Source organism: Choristoneura fumiferana, chromosome 22 (genome assembly GCF_025370935.1).
Source record: "Choristoneura fumiferana chromosome 22, NRCan_CFum_1, whole genome shotgun sequence".
Lineage (NCBI taxonomy): Eukaryota > Metazoa > Arthropoda > Insecta > Lepidoptera > Tortricidae > Choristoneura > Choristoneura fumiferana.
This window is the reverse complement of record NC_133493.1, coordinates 4,485,002-4,497,640: the sequence shown is the minus strand read 5'-3', so window position 1 is coordinate 4,497,640 and position 12,639 is coordinate 4,485,002. Positions and strand designations below refer to the sequence as shown.

The 12,639-nt window shown below is 35.8% G+C and overlaps 1 protein-coding gene across 1 annotated transcript in view; it reads right to left on the bottom strand.

Moving 5' to 3' along the window:
• LOC141440183 (neurotrimin-like) overlaps positions 1-10,568 on the bottom strand; it is a 178,014-nt gene extending 167,446 nt beyond the window's left edge. Inside the window, exon 1 of the mRNA XM_074104644.1 lies at positions 10,376-10,568. The gene's annotated coding sequence lies outside the window, so the exon portion shown is untranslated. The remainder of the gene's footprint in view (positions 1-10,375) is intronic.
• Positions 10,569-12,639: the final 2,071 nt, after the last annotated feature.

Genomic DNA, 12,639 nt, shown 5'->3' with positions numbered 1-12,639 from the left:
GAGTTCATCCATAACCAAAAACACAAGTAACTCATTTCTCTTTATAATAGGTGCCTAATACAGTTTCATAAATTTAAATTCCTAAGCTTAGACTTTTCTCTTTACATAGGCAAAATTACATTTGTTTGCCCTGAAAAAAGACATGTAAAAGAGCTGTTTACGGCCTATCTGAAAAATAAACGTTTCTTCGTTTACTTGAAAATTGGCTAATAGAACAAAGAAATTCACCGCGTCTCAATCGGCTCAATAATGCTCTCGACCAGAACTTCACTGATCGATGGTCTTAATCTTGACGCGTCATGATGGATTGGTGCCGTAGTAATTGCCTTCATTTGTTATGCCTCCGACATGACGACTGTTTTGTTTCACCTGGTGTTATGGATCAATTAGTCACTTGAGCTTAGGGTTGCCAGGCGTCCGGATAACGCCGGACATAGTTAGGCTTTTTCAATGCTTGTCCGGCCAAATTAAACGGTGTCCGGCCTGTCCGGCTTTTGTTAGGCTTTTTACAATGGACCAGTAACTATAAGTTCATAAAAATAAAAGTTATAATAACCATAGACATTACATACAAATTTTTTGTCATATAGGTAAGTATGCTAAGACACAAAATCCCTACTTAATGTTATAAATGCAAAAGTAACTCAGCCTGTCTGTCTGTCGGTCTGCCTGCCTGTTACTACTTCAGGCTTAAACTACTGAACCGATTAAGATGAAATTTGGTATAGAGTTTATAACTCTGGGAAGTACATAGGCTACCATTTATAAAGAAATAAAAAAAAAATTGACGCGTTCGAAGCTTCGGGCATAAGTTAGTCTTAATAATGTGGCGTCCGGCCTTTTTGCCCAAAAGTCCGGCCAAACTGGCTGGTCCGTCCGGCTATTACTTTTGAGGACCTGGCAACCCTACGTGTGCTGCTTATAATAAAATAAACTTTTGTAAAATACCTAATGTGTTGTGTTAAGGGCGGTAAAAACATAACCCTCTTTCGGGCAGTTGGGTAAAAAAGCAATTATGAACGAGTTTATCAGAAGCCAAAAGTCGAAAAAATTGCGAATCCACTGCGTTTAAAATGTAGGTGGTTTTGTTAAATACTTAGATGTTAAATATTTCTATGTGTTTTAAAAATCTATAATACCTTTAAACGAACAATTCTTTTATATATATAATTATAATTAAAATCTCTGAGAAGGCTCCAACGATGAAATTTGGTATATATGTGTTTTCGGGGAGGACAAATCGATCTGGCTTGGTCTTATCTCTGCTGGAAAAAAACGCTTATTAACGAGTTTTAGCCCGAGCAAAGCTCGGTCGCCTAGGTACTATGTATAACACGACCAACTATTAAGATTGGTTTTTGGAATCTTTTTGTATTTTTTATTTCAATTCCAAATTTTTACTTTTACGGTCATCCCGTAAAACCTAAATTGAAAATACAAACTGAGATATAGATGCACAGAAAAACCAGAAAAATAAGACTAGCACTGGGAATCGAACCCAGTTCCTCGGTATTCCGTACCGCGTGCTATCCCGCTACACCACTGCTGGACCAACCAACTATGTTTGCACCTCGCACTTAGCAAGAACAGTTCAAAAAGGGTCTAGCAGGCTAAACGAACTAGAAGTCCTTGGGGGCACTTCTAGTTCGCTTAGCCTGCTAGGCCCTTTAAAATTCAACAAATATGAGACGAAAATTCGTAAGACGCGTATCGGTGACAAAGAATATAAGCTGCTAATGCTAAAATTTTGGTCTCCTAACTTACTTAAGCGGTGCAAACTTAGCTTGTTTGTGTCATACCTCCTTAAGTTTCTTGCCGAGTTCTTGTCGACAGAGGTTTTTCCGAATCGGTGTTAGATTTTTTGAAATTCATAAGTGCTTGTTACCTAAATTGAATAAAGATATTTTTGACTTTCAAAGATTCAAAATCGTTCTCAAAACTATTAAAGGTAAGTCTACTTTAATGTCTGCTAGTTATTTTAATGCTTTCTTCGTTAAATAAATATTCTATATTTTCACCCGTTTCATCTCTTATCATTTTCATTTGAAGGTGAAACCCCTAGCGGAGTCCAAACACCTCTCCCAATATTAATTTTTCTCATCCTACACGCTTTTCATACATTGAATGAAAGCAAATATTATTCCTTCCAATATGTAATGCAAACAACCTTTTAAATTTTTTCCAGAACCTTGTCATGGTAAACAGGTCGTTTGAGTGCAAAAAGTGTTTTTGGGAACGTAAATAGAAGGTAAAATGCTTTACTGTTTAAATTAATAAAGTTTTTAGACAGCCTAAGATTTTTTTTTATTTAGCCTTTGTTATAAATGAGTCCCGAGTGAGTAATAAATGTTTGTAAACAAATATCTGTCTTTACTGGCCTGTTTAAAGTAATCACAATGCATAATATACATAAGAGTATACAGGCAAGCGTAAAAGTAGGCGTCGTCCGTCGTAGATTTTTAGTTGTATTGTCATAATAAAGTAAATGGGATTGTTTCTTCTTTTTTATTTACAATGTGTACTAAGTCAAAAACCATTTCGAGAAAAGTTTAATACCTCAAAAACGGCTGAACCGATTTGGATAAAAAGTGTCTAAGAACCATCGCTAGAAATCCTGCTTTCAAATAATAATAAAACCGCACTTATAACACTCCTCTTTTTGCGTCGGGGGTTAATAAAATGATAGATTAAATCCTTCAGTAATCCCAGTTTCCAGTATTTCCCCCGAGTACGTTACTGGCCATTGAGTCAAACGTTTGTTTTTTTATTGCGATGAAACCTTATTGTCTAACACACTAAATCACAATAGTTTTCACCACTTCTTTCTGTCACACGGCTTAAGACGAGGGTAGAAAGAGATGGTGAATGCAATCGCAAACGTCAGGGCGTCCTCTCACTCTTTGCGTTGTGAATATTTATTCACAAAGCCAAAAATATAACATAACAAAATACAATGAAAGACACAGATAAAACATAATTTGTGAAGAGGTAAAGGACTCAGCAGAGCTGCTGGTTTTCAGTCCTCGCCTTGAAGAAGGAAATGGTAGTGTAAATAAACAAAAGAAAAAACAATTCAATACCTACTACCTACCTAATTTAGTACACTATATTTACATCTATATCCATCCATACTCCATACTAATATTATAAATGCGAAAGTGTGTTTGTGTGTTTGTCCATCTTTCACGCCGTACCGGAGCCACGGATCGTTGTGATTTTTGACATAGAGATAGTTTATAGGCCTGAGAGTGACATAGGCTACTTTTTACCGGTGGTAGATTTTTTTTGACATTCATGGGTGCTTGTTATAGCCTAAATTGAATAAAGATATTTTGACTTTGACTTTGACTTTGACTTTATCCCGGAAAAATGTACAGTTCCCGAGGGAACAGCGCGCGATAACCGAATACCACGCGGGCGGAGCCGCGGGCAAAAACTAGTATATATATATAAAACAAAGTCGTGCTAGTTACACCATTTATAACTCAAGAACAGCTGGAACAATTTTTTGATTTTTGAGTTTTTGAAAATCTTCGTCGTTCGAAAAAAATAAAATAAAAGAAAAAATATTTTCCCATACAAAATCTTCATGGGTTTCATAAATATATATCCACTACATTCGGATAATGGCGTTTTTGTTTTAATTAAAAAAAAACGGCGCTGTTGTTAATATGTTATTATAATTTTATTTTTTAATTTTAATGTAGTGTTTTTTAATTTAAGTGTCGGCGGGACGGTACGATACAAACTTCAATTTTAGAATTTCGTAGTAGCCCTGCTGGTCTAAGAATTAGCTGACGACAGACAGAAACGATATCAAGGTGGTTTTGCACCAACCTCTGCAAACTTCTCTAGTCAGGCCTGTGGACGAACATGTCGTTCTCACAAGTCTAGTCTAGTCAGCCACGAAAGACGTTGTACACAGGCAATACGAGTACATCAAAATTCATCTGAAACCGCAGAAATGATTTTGATTCGATTTTTTATGGAGATAGTTTGAGATTCTGGGAAGGACATAAGATAGTTTTTCCCGAAAAATTGCACAGTTCCCACGGGATAGCGATAAAACTAATTCTTGGAAAACGAAGCGGTGGCTAAAAGGTATTTTGTAGTAAATACAGACTCAATTTTTCCAAGAACCCGTCTTCCTGTTTTTATATTTCATATCACATGTAGACTTTCAAATTGAAGTGAACTCAATGTTTACAAAGACGTATAAAAACCAGTAAAAAATACGTTTCACAATAAGAACTTCCTCGTCAAAATAATATTCTCCCTCAAAAATACCTTATTTTTTCCGATAAGTGATTCAATATGAATTGTTTACACGGAAGCTGAGAAGGGACAGTTTTTTTCTATTATTCGTATTAATATAAAAAGGGCTTTCTTTGTGTATAGCAGGGGTTTCCAGCTTGATGCTTCTCTGGGTTTTCCGGTTAGTGAGAGCCTCGGGAGATAAGTAATTAGGTACTGGGTTTGAATGGTTGGTGAATCCAAACGAAATTTTTTCATTTTGTTCTTTTAACTTCACAAGTCCTGATTTTTGTTTCGCTGTTTTTTTTATATTAGCACATAGGTACATGACAAATATATTAACAGTACGGCAAACTATAAAACAGTTTGTTGGCGTCGCGCTCTGATACTAAAATTCTTGTGCAAAGTGATGAAGTGATTAGATTTGTACTTTTAACCCCTGTGGTGTCGGGTTAGAATTACACCTCTCCATTTCTTCCGTTGATGTCGTAAGAGGCGACTGAGGATATAGATTAAGGTATACCGTAGGCGACAGGCTAGCAACCTGTCACTATTGTACCGTTTTTGTCAAACTTAAAACCTAAAATTGCTAAAAGTGGCTCCGAAGCGGTAACGTTTCGTGTGCTCTGCCTACCCCATTTGGGAATACAGGCGTGATGTTTGTGTGTTTTATGTACTTGTAATGATTGGCATCAACAACGTAATTGTGGCGACATTTATTGTATTGTATAAAATACTAGGTTAACGAGACATAGTTATTGTGAAAAGGTCCCGCTTTCAGTCACGTGTCAAACGGCGCGTTTGTGCTGAGAAGCGAGCGACCCTCGTCTGTCACGGATTGACAGTTACCACCCTAGTTAACCCTGCAGTAAACTGTCCATTTGTATTGAAGGTATGGAACGTCTGTCAGATTTAAATACAGTCAGAAGCAGAAGTAGATGAGCGGTTGTGGTACTAAACACTCTGTTGTTACTTTACCGCCATAATCATTATTGGAGCTGTGTTTCCTTTTCTGTTATTCCAAGGAGTACCTGGGCGACCAAGCTTTGTTCGGGCTAAAACTCGATAATAAGCGTTTTCCCAGAGATAAGACCATGCTAGATCGATTTTTCATCCCCGAACACCCCTACATATCAAATTTCATCGAAATCGTTGGAGCCGTTTCCGAGATCCCCGATATATATTTATACCCGATAAATATTATATTAGTTTTAAATTTTTTATACACTTTTAAGTTTATGCGAAGCAGCAATGTAAAGCAAAATGCTTGTTGTTTGTATGGTGACAGACGATGTCATTGTGTTCTAGGATGGTGTACATTGATAACACTATTTCATTTTTATGAAAAACGGCAATCCTGAAGAAACCATTATTTTTAAAAGTCGCTGAACTAATGTTGTTCAGTTTGACGAGTATGATCTATGTTTTAATTTTTTGCTCGTATTACAGGCCACACCCGGTATATATACAATATAAAGAAAAATTGCTCATTTAAAGGTAGTAGATAGATAGATTCAGAAACAGTAACGTACTTATACACTTTTTGATCGCTCGCTTTTGTACGCTGTCAAATATATAAATGATATTTATTTCTTTATTGTCTTTTTCTCTTATATACGGAAACTTTTGTCTTTTCATTCAAATGCATCTTCATTTACATATATACACGGCAGTTATATACAAATGGTAAGTACATTAAACCCTGTTAGGGTATAAAATAACAAATTTTATTATATGCTTATAATTACTTATACACGTTAGTTTATCTTAATGATTTCATATCAATGCAATTAATATTAAATGTATATACATTTTCTAAACTTACTATTATTTTTATGTTATTATTATTGAATTATACAACTAGATTTCTGGATTTTGATAGCGAAAAAAAAACAACAATATTAATAAAATATGGCAATTTTTTTTGTCAGAATTTGTCATATAGTAATTTGTTAATTTTATAACAGCATTATTCAATATGAGGAGACTTTTTGAACGTTTCTTTCAACAAGATTTCTACCGTCACTTTGTTAGCTATCTGCTTGTATCTTTCTCATTTACAATATTCGTCAGATTATAAGGCAATTCTACTAGCGTTTCAACAGCTATCAATTTCCTTATAAACCGAATAAATTTTTATTTAGCGTAAAATCTTATCAAAATTGTAGTTATAGCACAAGTACACCATATTTGTTAGAAGCTATTATTAAACTTGCCCCGTTTGTTTAGGTCAAATCTTGCAAGTTCGCTTTGACCCTTTTCCAATGGTAGGATTGACTTGAAATTTGTTACACATAATGTGAGTTAGATGAAAATAAAGTACAGTCAGCAAAAGAGCTTGTATTAAAATGTAATATTTAACAGAAACTTATTTTGCAATAACCTAATCCATTCAGAAAAGCTGAAAGCCCCCGTACATTGTCATTTCAAAATTTGATATCTCAAAAAAAACTGAATCGGTCTATCCGTTTGAGAGCTACAATGCCACAGTCACACACGTCTATCTCAAAAACAGCTGAACCGATTTTGATGAAACATGTCAAAGAACCATCGCTAGAAAACCTGCTTTAAAGTAAAAAAAAAACTGTATTCAAATCAATTGACCCGTTTAAGAGCTACGGTGCCACACACAAACATACATAGCAGTCGAACTTATAACACCCCTCCTTTTGCGTCGGGGGTTGCAAATGTAATATGATTTCGTAAACGCCTCCGCCTAATTTTAATCAGGTTCGGTCACTGAGCGTTGATAGGCCATTAACTGTACTCATACTTGAGGAAAGTATAACAGGTTCATAATTATGTTACGAGATAAATTAAATTTTATAGTATTTATGCTAATTTGGAGATCCCTTTAAGGGATAAGTTCGCCTTTGTACATCTTATTATCCTGTGTTATGTTATTTTCATGTGTTTTATGTACAATAAAGAGTTTTACAATACAATACAATACAATACAATTTCCTATTAAAAATATATGTTTTAAAGCTAATCCGGGGTAAATAGCTGTGCCGTCATCGATTTTTAATCCCCGACGCAAAAAGAGGGGTGTTATAAGTTTGACCGCTATGCTTGTCTGTCTGTGTGTCTGTCTGTGTATCTGTCTGTGGCACCGTAGCTCTTAAACGTGGACCGATTTGAATCCGGTTTTTTTTATTTGAAATCAAGTTTTCAAGCAATGGTTCTTGGAGATGTTTTTCAAAATCTAAAGTTTGAAGTGACAAAGTCGGGGGTTTTCCAACTTCTTGTTGGTTAGGTTGTTACAGCTGCATTCAAACAGCATGCAAATACATACATATAGCAGGCATTCATCATCCTAGCCTATATACGTCCTACTGCTGGGCACAGGCCTCCTCTCAGAACAAGATGGCTTGGGCCATAGTTCCCACGCGGGCCCAGTGCGGATTGGGAACTTCGCACGCACCATTGAATCGCTTCGCAAGTTTGTGCAGGTTTCCTCACGATGTTTTCAAATGTAATTCCGCACATGAATTTCGAAAAACTCAGAAGTGCGAGCCGGGGTTCGAACCCACGACCCTCTGCTTGAGAGGCGATAGGTCAAACCACTAGGCCACCACGGCTTTTTACTAGGCCACCACGGCTTGTTAAAGAGCCAACATCTTAATGTTCGTTTCAATCCATTTCCTTCGAGTGCTTTTATTTGGTGAGGTGCTTTTACATAAGTTATTGAAAATCTGTATGCACATAATATTGTTTGTTCTTTTGTACTCTTTATTGTACTAAAAGGAAAAACAAAAAGATTACAGAAAAAAGTAGTGTTAAGTACAAAGGCGAACTTATCCCTGAAGGGATCTCTGCCAGTCAACCTTAGAGTGTTAGAGAAGAGCAATCAAAAAACAAGGATCGACAAATTGAGCAAAACATTTGAATAAACATTTGAAATATAAATGCATTGTTAACCCCAAATACCTAACTATATACAATAAATGGTTTACTAATGATTCGGCGAATATCGTTTGGCAAACTGTTTCATTTCGCAACTTTTTAAAATTTCTGAAACTGTAAATTTTTCAGGATTTTTATAAAACTAACCTAACCTAACCTAAAGGGTTCTACACGATCGCCCTGAAATATTTACAGTTTTACAGTTTATGAAATTAAAAGTTGCGAAAAGGAACAGGTTGCCAAACGTTACATTACGAAAAGGCAGTACTCGACAATAAATATATAATACATATATAAAACATTAATATATCTATAACTAAAATATTATAACTATTCCTTGACTATGACATCGTGGCTGATATAACAGATATTTGTATTGTTTTTTCTAATGTCTGTCTTGAAAGTGGCAGTGGGCGGGGCACATTGCTCGCAGGACTGATGGCCGATGGGGCCAGAAGGTTCTCGAATGGCGTCCGCGGACCGGGAGACGAGCTGTCGGTAGGCCTCCAACAAGATGGAGCGACGACTTGGTTAAGATCGCGGGATCGCGGTGGATGCGGAAAGCACAAGACCGGTCTGAGTGGAGAGCCTTGGGGGAGGACTATGTCCAGCAGTGGACGTCTTTCGGCTGACATGATGATGATGATCGTGAATGTCTGTCTTTCTTTAAAATACGCCAAAATGGTCTGAGAAAATGGCAGCAGTACGGCAGTTTGCCCTTAGATTGGATTCCTCGTCCACTTTGTCTTGTACTTTAAGAGATTGTTGGTTTAAGGGAAGGAAAACTATTTTTCCTCGAATGCGAAATTGATCCCGGGTAGTGGGTAATTTACCCTGGAATTTGTAACGCAATGCGCGGTTTAACGTTGAGGAGCCGACGGTCTTAAAAAGGTTCGATATTGTATTCTATTTATAACCACTGACGCAAAAAAGGGGTGTTATAAGTTTGACCGCTATGTGTGTCTGTCTGTCTGTGGCACCGTAGCTCTTCAACAGGTGGACCGATTTGAATGCAGTTTTTTATTTGAATTCAAGATTTCTAGCAATGGTTCTTAGACATGTTTTATCAAAATCGGCTGAGCCGTTTTTGAGATATTGAACTTTAAAGTGACAAGGTCGGGGGTTTTACAACTTTTTATTGGTTAGGTTATTTGTAGGTTGTGTCTATCCCACTAATAATATAAATGCTTAAGTTTTTAAGTCTGTCTGTTTGTTTGTTACCTTTTCACGTCTAAACCGCTTAACCACTTTAGACGAAATTCGATGTACAGATAGTTTGAGTCCCGATAAGGATTATAGAGAGGAGGCCTGTGCCCAGCAGTGGGACGTATATAGGCTGGGATGGGATGGGAAGGATTATAGGATAGTTTTTATCCCGGAAAATTGCATAGTTCCCGTGGGATAGCGAAAAACGAGTTTTCCCCCTGTTAAATCCCCCTTAGACCCTTATAAAATTACTCCGATGTATGTTTATTTGTCTGTCTATCTATCAAAATCCTTTTTCTTAGAAACACGCAGGTAATAAAAAAAAAAGCCTTTATGTAGTCCCAGTCTCTTCTGCATATTATATAGAGTAATGTCAGTGTTGATAGTGAAAGAAGCAGGTATCAAGTAGAAATTAAACTCAATGTAACAATTAAGGCTATAGTATCTTGTTAATGAAAATATACAATTAATAATATTTATTAAAATTAATTTTCTGAACTATATAATATTACTTTAATAACAAAGTATACCAAAAGTCTAACAAAGCGAAGTAACTTTTTTTTTATAAATTAATTAAAATACAGCATATCAGAATACTTGGCGTTGACATATAATTAAGGGATTTAGCTAGAAGTAAGACAACACAAGTAAAGAAAAAAAGTCCGAAAATCATTAAGCCGCAAAAAATAGCTTGGTTTTCATAAAAAAACTTATGAAGTATAAACTTCTTTATTCTGTTTTTTATATTTGTACCGAACCCTCAATGCGCGACTCCAAGTCGCACTTGGCCGATTTTTTGCGACACTTTTTAATTACTTATTCATAAAAAAAGTTAAATTAACTAAGATTCCGCACAAACTTCTTTTGTACTTTTACACGCGTTTCAATTATTTTGCAACATCCCGTTATAATTTTAATTGCTTAATTCTGTAAACCCTAATTCTAAGATACATTTCTTTGAATCAGATTATTAACTTTAACTTAACCTTAAATATTGAACAAAACTTACCAAACTCCAAACTTCCAAACCCACTACAACTTTTAAGTGCGTTAATTTACAAACACTCACTACACACAAAGTCTCACTAACTCTATACACTACACAACACTCACACTTATTAAAACTAGAATTATTTTAAATCTGACAGACGGTACCGATCGCGTGCTACGCCGTAGAGGTGCTACGTGGGGCGGCTACGAGACTCGCGCTACGACTGTGCGTAGACCGCCCAAGCGCCCCCTACGGATAATGATGGAACTTTCGCTGAAATTAGGGACAAGTTTTTATCGAACTGCTTTTGCGCGTTATTATTATCTATTATTAAAATGGGAACTTATTTTGTGGCATAGGAATTTTAAGGCAAATGTTGTTTTTGGTTTTACAAAAATTTTTCGATAGAAGAATAGATCACCGTAGGGGAGAAATGAAAAGACGTGGGGGCCTAGTGTTTTACCTATTGCATCTCAAGCAGGTGTGGATCTCTGAGTTTTTCGGAAATTACGTGAGAAATTATATTTGAAATTTACCACGAGGAAACCTGCACACGTTGGCGAAGAATTTTAAAATGCTTTTTTTATTTATATACTGTAAAAATTATTCAAATAAGTAATGTAAAGCATCATTTTTGATGTTTGTGGCGTGACAGGTAAAATAAATAAATTTAAAAAGCTTCTTAAAAATATTTAGTAGAAACTCTTCCATAAGACAGTAACATAATTGTAACAATATAAAAAAATATGTAATTATAAATTACACATTACATTATTTTATGTTTTTTATAGAGGCTGTAATCCTGCAGACAAACTAAGTAAACAGTTTTGCATGGCCACGTGCAAAAAGGCATGTATGTAAAATTAATGTCAAATAAATACTTTTTCATTCATTCATTCAATTGGGATCTAGGAAGGCGTACACTGATAATATATTTAATTTGTATGAGAAAGAGAAAATAAAAAGGAACAAATGTCGTTCAGCTTGACGGGTAAGATCTAATGTCTAAAAAAGGGCCTCCTGATAAAGGGCCCATCCGGTAAAAAAATAATTAGAGCAAAACTTGTTTTTTATTTAAATTTAGATTTTTAACAAAACATATACGTAAACATTTGAAAACCGTCTGTCCGGGAGGGTAACCCAGTTCACCTTAACAGCACTTTTAAATCGTTCAGAGAACTCTTAATTCCTTTTAAGTTGAAGGACAGCAACAGCTGCTTGCGACGGCACCTCCAATGGCAACTCGTTAAATACGTTTCGACACTCCTAACGACTTAAAACCGGAGTTACATTGGATCGGTTGCTCATCAGAGAATACTAAGTTTTTTTTATCCACGTGGTCTAGGTAGAAACACACCTTTCGCGCGGAAAGCCAAAGGTGGTGCGGGTGACAATCTTTATCGTTGTAAAAAAAAACACATATGTGTCTGAGCAAACGTAAAGCTAATAACACCCCTCTTTTGCGTCGAGGGTTAATAAAAAAAAATGCGATCTATTGTACCGACATCGATATTTAATTTTGCTGATGTAAAGGAGCCAGTGATCCATAAAAAAAACAGACTTTTTTGACGTCACTTCCTCCTTATTTGTCAAAGTTTATTTTAGTTAACCAATTTGATTGCTAGGCTACTAGAGAACCTTATTACCATAGTTTTTTTTTTTTGGTTTGTCTACTAACTTTACAAACTTTACACAATACCTACCACAATTATCTAGACGACACAAATACGTATGCGTTAAACGTTTCATTTATATATTTAAATTCATCAAGTTTATTAGAAAATAAAATCAAAAAGCAAAAAACCCGACTGCTTTTAAAAAAGCTAAAAACAAACAAATAATTGTGGTCTTAAACTCTGTTAAGTATAAGTAACTTAAACTTCACTTCAACAGTCGGCCCATTCAAAAATCTCTTTCTGAATAAGTCCCGACAGGGTTTTAGACCACTAAGTAAGAAGACTTGTTTTTTGCGTTTTAGTTTTTTTAAAGCATTCGGGTTTTTAGATTTTTTCAATTAGTTTTTTATTTCATTCTTTATTGATACTCTTCAGACCGTCGAAGGGAACGTCTTTAACGGGGAGTGCTCCGATGATCTCTTCCAGCTGATCCCGGCTACTGAATTCCATTACCGCACTACTCAGCATAAAAGTAGCTTCCATTAACATCATCTTGATGGGTTGCGGTCATCCACCGTGTCGTTTAGGCGTTCCTTTTTACCTCGCACATGCAATTTTTGGAACCGATTGGCGGCCGATGTTTTTTCAACTCACTACGATATACCT